At 38.4% G+C, this 17,442-nt stretch overlaps 1 pseudogene across 1 annotated transcript in view; it reads left to right on the plus strand.

Moving 5' to 3' along the window:
* Positions 1-17,442, plus strand: part of LOC146834623 (vitellogenin-A2-like) — a 48,900-nt pseudogene that overhangs the window by 16,056 nt on the left and 15,402 nt on the right. Inside the window, exons 12-23 of the transcript XR_014960645.1 lie at positions 103-326; positions 444-541; positions 1,585-1,709; positions 2,032-2,133; positions 4,180-4,299; positions 4,391-4,580; positions 4,717-4,810; positions 10,675-10,860; positions 14,608-14,755; positions 15,369-15,594; positions 15,721-15,893; positions 16,276-16,833. The product of XR_014960645.1 is annotated as a vitellogenin-A2-like (transcript). The remainder of the gene's footprint in view (positions 1-102; positions 327-443; positions 542-1,584; positions 1,710-2,031; positions 2,134-4,179; positions 4,300-4,390; positions 4,581-4,716; positions 4,811-10,674; positions 10,861-14,607; positions 14,756-15,368; positions 15,595-15,720; positions 15,894-16,275; positions 16,834-17,442) is intronic.

Here is a 17,442-nt window from a genome sequence, read left to right on the forward strand (position 1 = left end):
TAATACATCCATTTTTCAAAAAGGTAAATGTGCATCAATGGATACTGGTGATGTGTTTTTACACTAGCTATTTAAGTACATATATTATGTTTCTCTCTGTAGGTTCAGGACATTCTACTACAGATCTTCATGGACCGCCAGGTTCGTACCGAAGTCCGGATGATGGCCTCCGTGGTTCTATTTGAAACCAAGCCAGGTCTCGCCTTAGTAACAACCATAGCCAACATTGCATCAAAGGAGAGCAAAGTGAACCTGCAACTCGCAAGTTTTGTCTATTCACAGATGAAGGCTTTGTCCAGAAACAATGTCCCATCACTCCATCAAGTGTAAGCATCAAAGTAGAAGTTATGTTATGGATAAAAGCATATAATAAAATGTGATCATATATGCCAGCTCATATTTAACAAGACCTCAATGATGAGAGTTAACATAATTTCTTTTAGGGCTGCTGCTTCCAGTGTTGCTGTAAAGATGTTGAACCCAATACTCGACAGAATGAGCTATCGTTACAGCAAAGCTTTACACTTCGGTTCATTCCAATGTAAGTGCATGACATGCACAGAAAATACTTGAGCACTTTTTGATTTGTTTTGAGGGTCTGTCTTCAACTTACCCAAACTATACCAGATTTGACATAGCTCATACAAATGCTTAACACAAAAATATATATAGCTCACCGGTGGAGTGCTACAGAGCTATGTCTACAGTCAAGTAATAGTGTTCAAGTGTTCATATAAGAACAATGTAATTAACTCCTGATTTTATAAGTATTCTTTCTCTAAATGTCAAAAGTCCTCCACATTTTTACAGACAGATGATATTTTCCATATTATAGAAAACTTCACACCTTCATTCACTGTCATGATTGCCTTTAGTACGATTATCAATGCTCTGACACAGACACAGTTGAACAAAATACACATTTTCCGGTAAATAGCTAACTTACTCATGGACAGGCTGTAAACAGTTTCCTGTTGATGCCAGGAGTACTACAAGGATCTCTGATATGAAAATCTGGAGTAACCCAAATTGAAAGTATGTAAACTCCTTGCTTTAGAACAGACATTCAAAGTAGTGTTTGGGGACTCCTTAATATTTGATGGTGACAGAAAGGAGCCATTCAAACAAAAGTTTGTAGGATAAACAATTCCTAGACAGTGACAGTCAATCATTAAGGGGTTCACCTACTTGCACACAGTGCTAAGGTGGAAATCCTTGAATGCCATTGGATCACATTGAGACACCACTCAGTGATGTGTGCCTCAGTTGGCCAATAACACATTCCTCTACATCAACATTGATGATCAGCATCTTTAGGTGGTATATAGAAGTGACATATGGTCTTTCTGATCATATATATTCTGACAGCATTTTCTCTGAATTCTTTGCATAATGTAAGTTCAATGCATTGTACCCTGATGGCATGAAGTGTTATTATTAGGTGCAAGTGTCCTGGAAACGTGGTATCTTGGACAGCATCTTGAGATGTCATGACCGTATCGGATTGTGAAAATAAAGCAGCAGGAAGATGAACCATCTATGTCATTTTTTTAAAAAGAACATGTATTTATTCTTTCACTATAGATGCACTTATGGCTGGAGCAACTGCAGATGTCTTGTTCATGAACAGCGCTAACACAATGTTCCCGGTGTTCCTGCTTGCCAAAACCCGAGGGTACATAACTGGTGCAGAGGCTGATATTCTAGAGGTAAAGACTGTTAGACTGTCCTGGTAAAAAAACAGACTTCTAGACCAGTAAATAAAGAATGGATGGATTATCGTTTTAACTGAAGCAAAGGCAGATATAGTTAAACGTGTGTATCAGAGTATCAGGAGATAGGAGGAACCTTGTAAACTAAAGGCATTACTTTTTAAACTCAAAATTACAAGCACATGCCTCCTCCTCTGCGCATGTCGCTTTAAGGGAATAATTATTGCATTCTTAATATACCAAATCAGGGCTCAACATGTTCCTAATTGATGCATCACTCCCTTCATACAGAAACTAACAATTGATTATTTGTTGCTAGATTGCTGTCCGAGCAGAAGGTCTGGAACAAACTCTCAGGAAACAGAATATTCCATTTGCTGAATATCCAATGCGCAAGAAAATCCAGCAGATTGTAAAAACGGTAAAGCATTCATTCATATTTGTTACATTTATTATTTAATGGCAAGATTTCCATAAATATCATGACACATCCATGTCTACTTTAGTCGGTAAATGCATTTCAAACATAGAACAGACTCCCAGCAAATGCTTCTCACAAGTTCACACTATGTGCACTAATTATAACATTAACAATTTCAGGTAGTTATTGAATCTCACAAGAGTAATGCTTTCACAGTTTCTTTTGCTAAAATTGCCCAATTAATGTTGGTTCTGATTTAGAGGTGAGCGGCAATATAAAGCCCACTGATTTCAGTCAGATGGACATGTACCCCAGGCGGGTTATTGCTGGCTGCGGACGTGTTAATGCTGTCAGGATTTGCTGCATATGCCAGAAATCAGAAGATTTTACAAAAACGCGAACCTCTTTCGCCTTCTGTTAAAAAACACTACAATTTCATTTAACAATTTCCAATAAAACTAAAATTGATCCTAACAATGTATATTAAATCTATCTTTCATAGATATGCATCTCCTTTTTTATGTACCATTTACTCATTTTCTGACAAGTTACATTAGTGAGACCAACTCAAAGCACAAACCATATTTAAAATAATAGTGGATAAAAACAGAACAAGGATTCTGGAATGGGTTTGTCTAATGATAACAAGCCTTTTAGAAAAGGCAGTTCTTGCTCTGTGTCTGAAACGTCATTTGGTGTGACTAGCATGTGCTAGGCATTAAATGGACTGGGTCACTCCATTTTACAATGTTGCAATATGAACAAAATATGTAGGTGCAATTACTATGCCCCATCTGAGGTAAAGACAGTTACACATAATCTAGCTAATTTAGAGCTCACTTTCCACCTGAGGTCCTTGTTTGTACCTCTCTGGCAGAGCACCAACCATCAGAGTTAGAGATTTCTGTCTTGTTGGTGAACCGCATATTGATGAAAGTGCTTCTGCTAACATGATATGAGCTTAACTGCCAACCAACCACCATGCATCATTAACCAGTCAGCATAACTTGTTGAAACAAGCCCCTAAATTAGGGCAATAGCAAATCAATGGCTTTGGCATGCAAGGTATATGTACTCTATCGTAGGGTCTTCAGCGCCTTGAGACCCTAACAGGTGAGTAGTGTTCTTTACAAATTCTTGATTGATTGATTGATTGATTGACCAGGTGGCTTGTACTTAGTCTATCCCTCTGTTAGCACCATACAAAGGGTGTTGAATGTGGGTGTGGAAGGTGGGTGACCGGATCAGGAGTCTCCGTTGCCAGAGCCTGCTGAGGTTCTAGGGTCAGAAACTCTACCTAAATAAAATGGAGCAACTTCAGTTTTTGTGGAACAGGAGCACTGCTGGATTATAGTAGGATGATTGTTCTGCCAGACTCTAACTGGTTTCAATAGTTTCCATTACATAAACTTGTAGAAGGATTCTCAGGCAATAGAGGGGAGACAGTTCAAATATAGGTGATCTTGCAACCCAGTTATTTAATGTGTGACTTCTGCGGTGACAGATTCCACAACAAAAGATCACATTGCACATAGGACAATTATATTAGATCATTTAAGGGACTGCAATAAGTAACCTAAAAACCCTTTCTAATGTAGCGGCATCCAGAGACCCAACTTCTCCCTGGGAAGACTATATCAATCAGCATATATTGGATAGCTAGTCTGAGAACCTATAGCACTCTCTCTCAGGGAGATAACAGGTCTCTCTAGTTGCAGCAAAGACAGAGGCTCCTCAAGCAAATATCCTGAAAGAAGCAGCTGAGGGTGTCACTTCCTCATAGTTTTCAACATGTTGCCGGAATCCCAGGTGCACACTGGTTCTGTACACCTCTTCTACTGGCTAGTAAGTTAAAATGGGGGGGCCAGCAGAGTCAATGCTGGAACCAGTTACTGGCAGAGGCCTATGAAATGCCAACCCAAATGGGACCCACCTTCAAGAGCTTTACATCATACACAAATTACTTTGTGAACTTAGTTTTACAAAGCAATTTGATTTTATAAAGCAGTTTCTATTTCTTACAACTTGTGTTCTCTGTTTCCACAGCTGCTGGGCTTTAAGGCACTGCCTGCAGATGCCCCATTAATCTCGACTTACATCAAACTGTTTGGCCAGGAGTTGGCCTTCCTTGACATTAACAAGGAATTTATTCAGACTGCCATTAAGGTAACCACAGCTCAATTATGCATTCTCATAGCGCTCTACAGCAGCAGTACCTCTCATTCAACAATTTTTTGGTTTATTTCATTTACCACAGGCTCTCAATGAACCAGCAGCAAGGCACAGTATGGTGAAGACCGTTATCAACAAACTTCTTAATGGTGTTGCTGGGCAATATGCCCAGCCGGTGTTGGCAGCTGAGGTTCGACAGATCGTTCCCACCTGTGTTGGTCTGCCCATGGAATTGAGCATATATTCTGCTGCTGTAGCGAATGCTGCTGTTAACAGTACGTTTCTAATAATAAGTTATTGAATACCTATATCAAGAAAGAGTGTTGAGAACAACAGTCTGTTATTGAACTAGTGATGCCTGCTTTGAATGTTTTTTTTATTTCTGTTTCAATACTAATCTTTCTTTTACAGCTGATGTTAAAGTGTCTCCCTCTCCATCCTCGGATTTCAGCCTTGCTCAGCTTCTTGAGTCTAACATCCAGGTTCACGCTGATGTAGCTCCAAGGTAAAATAACTATACAATCATTATCCAATGAAGACTGACAGAAATTTAAGAGGGAAACGTGATCATTCTTCATCTCCAGGGTGACGGTTTTCTGAACTTCCCCAACTACATTTGAAAAAAGTGCCATAATCCTAGCAATTTGTTTTTAAATAATAAAAAGTCAGATATAACAGTTAGACTCCAAATACTAGCCAGGTGTGTCTAGGTCAGGTGTCTCAAATCTTTTCAGTAGTGAGAGCTTCTTCTGATCTGTGAAATTCATCATGAGCTACTGAAAGCTAAGCAACTCACGCATTGTTGCCAAACACCATCACGGCCAGCTCCATCGACTTTAAGCCTAATGTCCATAGAACCTGATACTTTGGTTTCAACAAAATACTTTGACTAGGGGCACCATGACAGGACTACCATATGTGTCAGTGAGAGTGTGGTCTTTTGGCATGTATGAACATATGTACGTGTGAATGGGATAAATGTGTATGGGTGACAGTGAGAGCCTATATCGTTTGTACTTGAGGCACTGGAATGCCTTTCATCATATATGGCATTGTTACATTTATAAAACAAACATTTAACCATTTTTTTAAATGGGAGAAAATGCTCTGAAAAAATGTTCATGATATGTAACATTTTTCTGTGCTTTAAAATAATGCCTGTATTTTGCAGTTATAAATATGTGTCTACCAGTCACTGGGAGTAAGATGCCTGCTGTGTGCAAATATGACACTTCAAAATGGGGGGAAATTGAACTAAATAGTTAACTATATGTTTATAGGGATCCCATAAAACTCATCATTTAAATGTAATCCCATTTACAAGTGTCATATTTACAAACACCAGGCATCTTGTTCCCAGTGACCTTTAGTCAAGGTAGCATATTTATAACAGAAAAATACAGCTATTTGTTTTAATGAGAGGAATTTAAAGTGAAGAAACATGATTCATAGAACATTAAGATGTAACTGGCATAATTGAAAGTGGAGAAAAACATTTATTGTTTAATTTTTGTACTCAGTTAAAAGTAGGAGAGGCAATGTTTGATAAAGGAAGCACTGGTTGATACTAGATGACTTAATAGAGTGTGTGTCACTTAGAAAGAGAGTCGTTCAACCCTACATCTTTTCTACGTTCGACACAACACTTTATCAGCTGTGCATTACATTTATTAACCAAGAGGGAATTTTAAGGAGAATTTTGAAAGGTATTTTTGGTATGAGAACCTACAAAACTCATGAGCACAGAAGAAAACACAAGCCCCACCTGTTCAAGATTACAAGAAAGACAGGGATGTGTTCAAGGTAATGTTCCACAAGCTGTAAATATTATCCATTTGGCATGTGTGCCAGTATATCCCATACCCGCACAAAAGCTCTTTCAAAGTGCTTTCCAAACTCACAGGGTCTTATAAAAAAGCATTTAATAGGCCTAGTGAAATGGCAAAAGACTTCTGAAACTAGAAACATACTATCTCTGTATCCCACTTTCCTCTGATTTGTATAAACTGTGCATATTTGAAGAGATTTACAACATTTGTCTTATAATATTAAAACCAATGGTACTGATGATAGCTCAGGTATATTAGGAACGATACTGATGATAGCTGAGGGATATTATCAATTTCTCATTGTGCTGAAATGGACAAGCAGAGAAAAGGGTATAGAAAATTAAGTTGGTACTATCTTTATTTATCAACTACCTGAACAATAATCTCTACAACTGTGGGTGTTGGGCAATGGAATTTTTTTAGGCAGTAAGCGGTGCTAATGTGCTAATTTGAGAAATGTTTTAAAGAGGCAGAGTGTTATATTATCATAGTATCATAGTCTACCTAGCCAGTTGAGTGAAAGTGGGGCCACTAGGGCAGACTGATGAGTGAGTGGCGACAGGCATTTGATGCATGCTATACCAAAGCTACCACAAAAATAGGTTCAGTGGATGCCATTGATGCAAACGAAAAACCTCTTAAAAGTATCTTTCTTTTTCCCTTGGGAACTATGAGCCATGTTGAAAGTGTACTCTAAGGGAATAAGGAAGGTACAACAAAAGCGATTGAATAAGAGCTGTCAAAAATCCAGTTACATAAATACCTCTAGCTCTGACACAGACAAAATGCAAAACTGAGTTAATGGGCCAACCTGAGCATGGCAAACTAGAGGCCAATCTCCTGATGGGGGCTCTTGGCAAGAAAGGGTTTCCCCATTATATACAGACCCTTATTACTCAATGATCCTAACCTCCTGAGGTAACTGTCCTTTGATGCAGTTAGCATTGTTGGGTGGGCCTTCTTGAAGACATAGATTGGTACAATGTCTGCATGCCCCACCATTAATTAAGGTTCTCCTCCCAGCTCCAGATGATCCAAATGAAATACATTCACAACACATACCTCATGCCGCAACGCTCATGCGGGGTAGTGGGTCAGACACCAACCTCTGCCTGCCCCCCTTTAGCAAAACTGGCACAGATTTTGATCACATGACTTGGCTGTGTGGAGCCTTATTGCTCATTGTTGGAGAAGGGTGAGCAATACCATGTTCCGAATCCTAGAATATCATACTACCATCACATGAAAGAGTGCTTTACTAAGAGTCATGGGTGATCTGAGTGACACCAGAGAAAATGAAAAGATGATGGGCATAGCCACTTTAGTGGCAAAAAGAGATTTAGCCCATTATGGAAGTACCCACATCCATCTGCACTGGACATGTGGCGCAAAGGGTTGGGCTGGTGCACCCAACAAGTGACCTCCATCTATGTAGCGAGGGGATGTACACAAAAACACACCAAGGTCAGGCGTAAATTGTGGGAATACTGTGGATTGGACATAGAAATGCCGATCGTTTCCTGATGCCTAGCACTGATGTTTGTAAAAGGAATCTTGCCTGTTTTTTATCTTATTGGTTGTGATTGTACTAAAAACCCAATAAAATTGATTATCCAAAAAAGGTATGAGAGGTGATATGTCAAGGCAAATGGCAGAGTTGCAAGAAATGGGGAAGAGGAGTAATTTAATGCTTTAAATTATTGGAGCAGGTAAAGAGCCTGTAGATTGAGTGGTGGGCTTGGTAATGCAGTATCTGGGAATGTCCTGAGTTTGTCCTGAAATGAGAGTGGAATGCAGAGAGGGAGTAAATTTTACTGACAGCAAAATAGTACTGCAGTACCTGAAACACAATTTTACAATTCTCGCTTTTAAGGTCTATTATGTACTATTCTGTGTACTTGGTTTCCACTTGCTTAATTGTGAGTTGGATTTATGTGACTATACTACACTGCTCTTCCATTGTGCATGAAATTCCCACTGTGAATTAAAATATCTGTTCTTTATTATAAAGTACTCTAAAAACAATTCTGTGATGGTACTTTACTTGCTAGTTACAAATTAGTTTCAAAGTAACCAAATGCTATAAATAGTTTTAGGTGATGGTTTAAGACTGATTTCTTGACATAAGAAATGTTACACATTTGTCTCATCTAAATGGCAAGGCTGCACTTTTTATTGGTTCAGAAAACAAGCAGAATGCACATTGTTGTGCAGTATAAAAGTATACAAAGTCATCTGTTTGTCACATATTTTACAGACTTCGGAATGTCCCACTACACATTTTGGAGAAAGTTGCCCAGATTCACTGTGTGAGGTGTGCTAAAGTTACTCTACAAAGGAAATTGTTCATTTATGACAATCAGAGGACAGATAGACAGATAGACTTTGATTTCAATAATCTAAAATCTTCAATCAGACCCTAAGTATGACTTAGGGTCTGATTTAGAGTTTGGCAGATGCTTTAATGTGTTACACATGTGACTGATATCCCATCCACCTTAATTCAAATGCGGTGGATATAACACACTTGTAAGAAGGTTGGTGGTGACGGAGTAACCCATCCACCAAACTCTAAATTAGGCCCCTAGCATATGTTTATCCTTTTCTCCAAGTGCCTTTAACTTGAAGGATCTCAGAAGTAAAACGTTGTTGGTCTATTGCTACCCAGGCTAATGATCCAAGAATATTTAGCCAGCATAATATTCCTAAATGTGGGTCTACCCTTCCCTTTTTCTCGATCTACTGTGGCAGAACACATTATCTTATTGTTTACTTTATATATTAATAATCTAGACTCCGCTTTGTGTATAGCCTGTAAAGATTTCCCTTGAGTGGGAGAGCGGTTAATCCCAGCACTTTTATATGCAGATGATGCGGTTCTATTAGCTTGCACAGCGATTGGGCTCCTGTTTCCTAAGTTCCTTTGCAGATTTTATGATCTCACTGGATTTAAGTGTTAATTTGACTAAACCTCACACCATGATTATGGGCTCCTGACCCCAAAAATTAAAAACGCATTATTGTAAAGGAAGCAAAATATCTAGGTGACCACTTTTCCACACTTAGGGGTCTTGTTTGATGAAAAGGGCACATGGGCACCGCAAAAGAAAGCAAAACGAAACGCTTTGGTAAGATCAACAGTAGTGGTTCTTGATTTAGCACGCAGGTTAGGGGCTAAGCCGGTTCAAGTCAAGTTAAATATATATAGAGCAAAATGTATTGCTATCACTAATTATGGAACTGATATATGGGGCTGTAAGGATGCAGAGGACCTCCAAATAGTAGAGAATATCTTCTTATATTATCCATCAGGAATTGGATATTGGTTTTGTGTCAGATCTGATTGGTATGGCCTGTTACTCAAATGGATGATGATCTGGACTGATCTCGATTTAGAGATGAACCATGAGATTGTTCGGGACCGTTTATCTTTGGATAGAGTACTCCTGGTTATGTTATATTAAGAAGTTAATATTGAAATTAGGGCGTCCAGAGCTGTTTGATTCACCAAATAAGCTATCAAAGAAGGATCTATCTTGGGTCAAGAAACACTTCTTATGCATGATACAAGCTGAAAGAGAGACCAGAGAGTTGATGAAACCTACGGTACAAGCCCATTCACTCCTGAAAACAAACCCAGCAGTAGAACCTTATTTAAACTAAGTAACAAAGCCCTACCACCGCTTTCTTTTAATAAGGTTTAGATTTAATTATTTGCATTTCATACTGGCAGAACCGCAGGGGTGGCGAAGAGCGGAAGATTTGGGTCGTTGCTCTTTTGATACTTTTACTACCCAAGACACTTTGCACTTTATAATTAATTGCGACTAATATCTGCATATCCAAAAAACGTTTTTTAGTACCGATTTTTAAAGAGTAAGGGTTTTGTGCAGATAAGGCCTGCCTTAGTATATTTACAGATGTTGAACAATGTATGGGAAACATTTAACATTGTTAGTTTTTTAGTTGCAGCGGTTAGAGAAAGGAAAATACGGGGCCTCAAGATATGAAATATTTTTTACTTTTTTATAATTATCAGGGGATGAATGCTTAATTGGATGCTCTGGGTGTATACGGTTACCTGTGAAAGGAATTGGCACAAGAATCTTTTTTCTATGTTATAAGGATGTGGGTGTTTTTATTTTCATATTTTATGGTGTGTTGGAATATTTGAAATTAATTTTGTCTTTGTGCTTTTGTTGTTTTTAAATGATGATTTTTGTAGTGTACTATTATAGTTATAGTTATAATTAACCAAATAAAGTGATAATGACTGACATTATATTAGGCCAGGACCTACATGAATTTGTACACTACTTTAAAACTAGATTCATATTACCTCACTCTACTGGCTATCCTCTACAACCCCAGTGTCAAACATATTGTTTTAACAAATACTCACCACATAGGTGGTAGATGAGTGTTTCCTATTCTATGAATGCAGACCTACAATGGCCACCTTTTGCTGTGGGTCCACAATGTCATTTTGCCTTGATTGTGAGATCATGACCACATATTGTACTTTTAATTTCTCTTTCAGTGTGTACAAGCACACTGTGGCAACCATGGGTATCAACACTCACCTCATCCAGGCTGGAATTGAGTTTCATGCCAAGGTTCGTGCGAATGCTCCAATGAAATTCACAGCCAAGATTGACATGAAAGCCAAAAATATCAAGTTTGAGACAGCACCATGCCAGCAGGAGAATGAACTCTTAATAACCAGGTATTCCATCTGTTTATTATTTAAAATGTGTACTTATTATTAACATGGATTTGTTGAAAATGACCAGGTTTTGTTTCATTATCATTAATAGTTCTATTTTAATTATAGTTCCTGAGAAATTGATCTGACTGCATTCTATAACTAATGGATTCATGGGCCACATATACGACTGTCAGGGTTTGCGACTCGCACAGTGCGATTTTTAGAAACTTGAAATATGCGAGCCACAAAACATGACGTACAACAGTGTCTCAGACACTGTTTGCGATTTCCAAATGGGTCACAAGGGACCTGCCTCATTAATATTCATGAGGTAGGTCACAATTTGCTATCCATTGAGAATGGCCAACACTCAGAGGGATGGTGGCCTGCTGGGGTCAGCAGACCATCATGTCTGTGACTGCTTTTTAAAGAAAGCATTTTTTTTTAATGCAGCCCGTTTTCCTTAAAGGAAAATGGGATGCATTTCAGAAATTAAACTTAAAAGATTTTTTTTAGACTGGGCGGTAAGCTGTGGAACCACTGCCTGCTCTGAAAAAATATTGGCGCCCTAATTCATAAAGGGGAAGTGGTACCTTGGTGCCCCCTTCCCGTTTGTGAATAGCATTCCACCAATTTTAAATGGGCCATTTGCGACCGGTAAAATGCATCATAAATCTGGCCCTTAATGTTTTCTTTGCTATTGTAATTTGTTAAAGTAAGGGTTATTTATATTCAAAGTTGTTGTAACTTTGCCTAGCAAGATTACAGAGGTTAGACACAACTTAAACAATTCTCTAACAAGAGGGCATTTAAGTAGTGTTATTAAAGAACAGATTCCAGTCATTTAGTCCTCAATGTTATCTCTTTGGATACATAGGTCACAATCCTGTCCACTTCTCAACAAATCTCGGTTGATCAATAACCACAGCCAACATAAGGCTAACTTTATAAACTGGAAACCCCTTATAAAACAGACTTTTAATAACATTGTGTTTCATTGCCCTTTTGGTAAATTATCAAAGTTCTGAGCATCCCTTTTTAGAAAGACAAAGGACTAACATACAGTAAAAAACATCTTTGGGACTGAATGCTCTAACCGGTTGCTGTGCCTCATGAAATGTTCCCTTTGTTTTAAAGATAAATGAAAAAACACAACCCAGCTACAATTTGATTTTTTGAAGGCATGGGCATGAAGTCTTGGCTTCAATGAGAATGCATGAGAACAATTGTACTAGGTGTGAATGCTGTCAACTGAAAATGTGGAATCACTCCTAATAAGCATACAACCATTCTCTCTATGTTGGACCGATACAGAGAGGTGGTGTAGCATTCAAAGATAGCCTTTCACTATACTACCCTTGCCCTCCCACAACAAATACCGGAGCAAACACTCCACATTCTCTGTTGTGTTTTTACCTACCAAACATCCCCCTTTACCATTATACTTATGTGTATATATGTCAAGAATAAAGGTTTCTTTGCTACAGACAACTATGTATCTGAGTTTATTGAAATGGAGAAGGAAAATATTCAGAGTAACAATAAGTATAGTGCAGTGAAGTATTGGTTTTTGTAGTAAGGGTCATTCATTTTGTTTTCCCTCCACACCCACTCCTCAAAAAATGGACCTGATTAGCTTTTGCTCAGCAGCTGTACAACTAAAACAAAAATTACACTGTCAGTTTAGACTTTGATAACTAAACATTACCGTGAGCCATTAATCACATATACTGTCAGCTGTGTTTCAGAGCACTGCCCAGAACGGGCCATGGATAATAAACCCTAGCTATACCTCCCTTCTGTCTGGAACTTACATGTTAGACACAACTTCACCCTAACGAATACTGTGCCTAATTGATGAGGTATTTATAAAATATATGCCACTTGTTGCTATCAAAATAAATGTAAAAAGTTACTATATATGCAAATTCAAGGTAGTATCAAGTATACATAAAACAAACCATAGTGATGAGATGGTATGTGGCAATGTCCTTCACTATGAGTATGTTGAAAGGCCATAAGAATTTTATCAGCAAACCATGAAACAGATGTAAGAGCTGTGAGATAAGCCCTAAAATATTTGCAGCCATCACCAATTCACAGACAGCTTAAATAGCTACCATTTAAGGCTCAGATAAAGTTAAATGCGGCAATATTGAGGGATAAATTGCCACAAGAAATCACAGTCAATTTTTCAATTGAAACTGCGATTTTTAGCCTGTCACTTCTTTACAGTAAGCTAAAACTGTCCATCACATTATCTCACATCTCCAAAAATCATCTTTAGGGTGAAGTTGATTAATTTCACCAGTTTCTACATTTTCTAACCTTCATCTCTTAAACCTTCATCGGTTTCATAAAGGTAAGTAGGAGTATAGCTTTAAGGCTGCACATGAGAATATATGGTCTAACATAAACATTGTGCCCTGCATTTTATTTACAAAAATGTCCATTTCTTGCAGGTTTATTTTCTCTAAGGAATTTGTTGGGCAAAATGTTTCAATCTGATTATAATCTGACAATGATATTTTGATACCACACTTCCCGGTGTAACCCCAGTGTTGTTGTGCATGTTTTAAGCCACAATCAAATGTGTGGCTTTTAGATAGAATGAACATAAACAATGACATCTTCAAAAAGAATCCTTCATTGATAGTTTAAGAGAACATAAACTATGTGTTAAGTGACTACCAGTACACTTGTTTATATAATTAATCTGACCAGTTTTGTGATAGAATCTGAAGCAAGAACTGCATCAGAACACTCATGAGGTGATGCCATATATGAGCCGTAGAGTACCATTTGTTATGCTTGAGAAGGGTCAATTAATTAAATATCAACTCTGCGGCTTCAGTACTGGGACAATCTTCAAGGGCATGCAGATGCACATGTTAGTATATTAATTTAATATTGCCACTGTACATGGGAATCTGAGGCATCTGTGGAAATGTCAACAAAACAAAATATATATCCATCAGTACATCTGCAATGTGAACTCCTTTTTGAGCACACTACTCCCTCTATTTCTGAAACGTACAAGTGTATCACATTGTGTAAAGACTAAGGGGTACATTTATCAAGCTTTCAAGCAGAGCAACGCAGCAAACCACCTCGCTGCACTGCGTTGCATGAAAGGGCAGAAATATGCCATATTTAACATTATACAGTCCATTCCTGTACTTTTCTTGCGCTAATGCACAATGTGCTGCAGGCACCCTTCCACCATGGTGCAAGGGTGCCTGCTGTGCAGACAGGATTGGGACACCTTCCTGCACAAAAACATTCCTTCTGTGGCAGAATGCAGCACACATTGAAAGAGGAAACAACGAGGAGAAATAAGTATATTTCCCCTCGTTAAGCTTCACCTGGCGAGGTGTAGCATTTTGACGCATTCCAAGGTCTACCAATAATGGTAAATCTGGGAATGCGCCAAAATCAAAGGGTGGATGCATGGGAACACCCACTATCCACCCATGGAATGCCTTCCTGGGGTAGAATAACGCAACGCAGCGATCTGCTCTGCATTTTGTGCTACTCCAGATTTATCAAGCCAAGCAGAGCCACGCAAGGTGGCCTTAAGTGGCTTGATAAATCTGTCTTAGTAGTTGCATCGCCCTTGTGCCCTCTTGCGTGGGGCAAGGGTGACGCAAGTCAATGATAAAGCTGCCCCTAAATGCATAATGTAAAACTCACCTCTGAAACTTCTTCTACAGCCACAGTCCCAGTCCATCCAACAGATTCACAGTATATCAATTGTGTCCCCAGAGCTCAGGTGTTTGCTGTTACAAGGAATGTAGAAGACCTGGAAACAGCCAAGAGAACCCCATTACTGACACAAGGAGCTGTGCCAAATATTCTTAAGAAACATTTTGAGACAACAGGAAAGTCATCAGCGGAGGCTGCCAGCATGATGGTAATGTGACATTTTTTATTTCAAATTGAAAAGGGAATCAATATGCTCATTTCAGTAAAGATAATTTAATTCTGTTTATAGTTCAAATGTTGGTTGATGTAAAAGAATAATAAATAAGTAAGGTTTCAAACTTAGTGCTAACTTTGAATCAAATACTTAGATGTCAGATCAGGGCAATGCAGAATAATCTGTGACCAGATGTGAAACTTACTTAGAAATGAATATGGCTAAAATGCTAAACTTCACCTAATTCAATAAATGGGTAGGATTTTAAAAGAAATCCAAGTCAAAGAATAACAGGAAAATAGGTTGCAAAAGTGGTATTGTATTCCTTTTGACTTCATGTTCACAAAATAGGGTCTACTTCTAAAGAAATTCTATTTGCATGTGACATAGAGCAACATATAAACAGACAAGCACAAAAGACAGACTCAATGATCACTAGCTAGCTATACCTGCAGGAAGACAGACAAACAGAGAGATAAAGTAATTAACCATTATTACCTACATAGTCACAAAATGCACAGAACTAGCAAGATAATCACAATACGTACTACATATACAAACACTAAAAACACATTTATTAATAATCATTTTTCTATGTTTAAATCAGGAAGTATCATCTGAACTTTTGTCCAAGAGGTACGCCTACTCTACAGAAGATAGAGATCACCACTCTGCTGCCAGAAGTACTAATGCATATCAGGCTTGTGCGAAGGCAAAAACCTTTGGCTTCCAAGTCTGCCTCGAGTACAAATCACAAAATGCTGCCTTCCTCAGAAATTCACCTCTGTACAAATTAATTGGAGAGAATGAAGCCAAGCTTATCATAAAACCAGGTACAGCTATCACAACATTTGAGAAATTTCTTTTTAGTGTTCGGGTGCAGACTGTTGAACATAATTGATATCTGAAGATATATTAAAGGTTGGATGAAATAATGTAATTACCCTGGTTGCTTACAGCTCATACAGATGCAGCTATCGAGAAACTGATGCTAGAGGTCCAGGCAGGATCTAAAGCGGCCTCAAAAATAATCACCATGGTAACTGTGGAGGAGAACGAAGCTGAAGATCTTGAAGACTCTGTGGTTCAAATGAAGCTGAAGAAGATTCTCGGAATTGATGAAGAATATACGGTAGGTGACATAATACTATACTAGCCCACTAAAGTAGTTGTTTTTAGACATGATAAATGAGGTTAAATGCTTTTCTAAAAATTCACTATAAATATTTTGAGGAAACTTTTGCCAATATCGACAAATATGTTTGCATACTTCTTTATTTTAAATTTGTATTCATTTATAGTGAGTATATCTGTTACACTACTTATTTAATAATCACAAGAACATAATTTGAAATAACAGTGTATGGTGCATTGTGAAAAATTACTTTGGTCCCACCAAACGCCTTTTGACATTATGTAACTGTGCAAGAGAGTGTTGTTAGACCAACAAAAACTGATGTTATTTTGCAAAGCAACTACAAGATCTTGTATTCCTATTCTTATTCTGTTTGCAGGTTAGAAATGGAAGCTTCCTTTCAAAAGACAAGAAAAATCTGAGGAAAAACAAACATTCTAAGGAGCATACTCCGAATGTTGCTGAGGTTGCAAAGGCTGGAAAGAAGAAAGGTTTATCAAGTTCATCTAGTTCCTCTTCTACTTCCTCCTCCTCCTCCTCCTCCTCCTCCTCCTCATCATCATCATCATCATCATCATCGTCATCATCATCATCTAGCAGCCCCTCAAGAAGCAAGCAGCAAAAGGACAGCAGAAGGTCTAGAAAGAACAAAGGTCAAAGTAGCAGCAGTAGCAGTAGCAGCAGCAGCAGCAACAGTGCCAGTAAGAGCAGAGACAAAAAGAGACAAAACAGCAGTAGCAGCAGCAGTAGCAGCAGCAGCAGTAGCAGCAGTAGCAGTAGCAGCAGCAGCAACAGAAGAAAAAGTCTCAGGCGCCATCAAACTTCTCACCATGGAAGCCAACAACAACATCAACATAATCGCAGGAATCAATGGAGCATTAGCAGTGCAAGCAGCAGCAGCAGCAGCAGCAGTAGCAACGAGTCCCGCAGGAAACGGGTAATGTTCTGATTTGATTGTGATATGAAAGATATCATTTTGAAAAGGTATATTAAAGTAGTAGTTTTCAAGGATGAGTCTATTTATCTGCACCTGAGCTGACTTCATGTGCAGTCCCTGTGGGGTTAACCTGAAACAAACATCCAGCTCATGTAGTCATACAGAAGTATAGTCAGAGAAAATCGAGTTCACCTAACAAGATGGAGCATAGCACAAAGTCTACACTGTATCATCATTCTTCATATAGTTAATTCATTTTTATTCCTAGACATTCAACACTTGTTAATTAGAGGTATGTACTTCAGCCCACTATGTTCCAAACAAACTCCAAAAATCAAATCATAACCCTTGGGCAGCGTATTTTGTCATACATTGCGTTCTCAGCCATTGTTCACCAGTTAATGCTAATGCTCCAGTAATGGGTGTGGGGTGACTACACTATGTCTGTACACTTGCTTTATTCACTACTGTAACACTTTCCTGATAAAAGCTTTTTTATACATAGTGACATCATTCATTTCCCATATGCCCTAAAGTATAGTTGGTACTTTCAGTTCCAGAGGAAGTCTGAATGCTGCTTTCAGATTCACACACACCATTCTCCAATAT

Source organism: Triturus cristatus, chromosome 4_2 (genome assembly GCF_964204655.1).
Source record: "Triturus cristatus chromosome 4_2, aTriCri1.1, whole genome shotgun sequence".
NCBI lineage: Eukaryota > Metazoa > Chordata > Amphibia > Caudata > Salamandridae > Triturus > Triturus cristatus.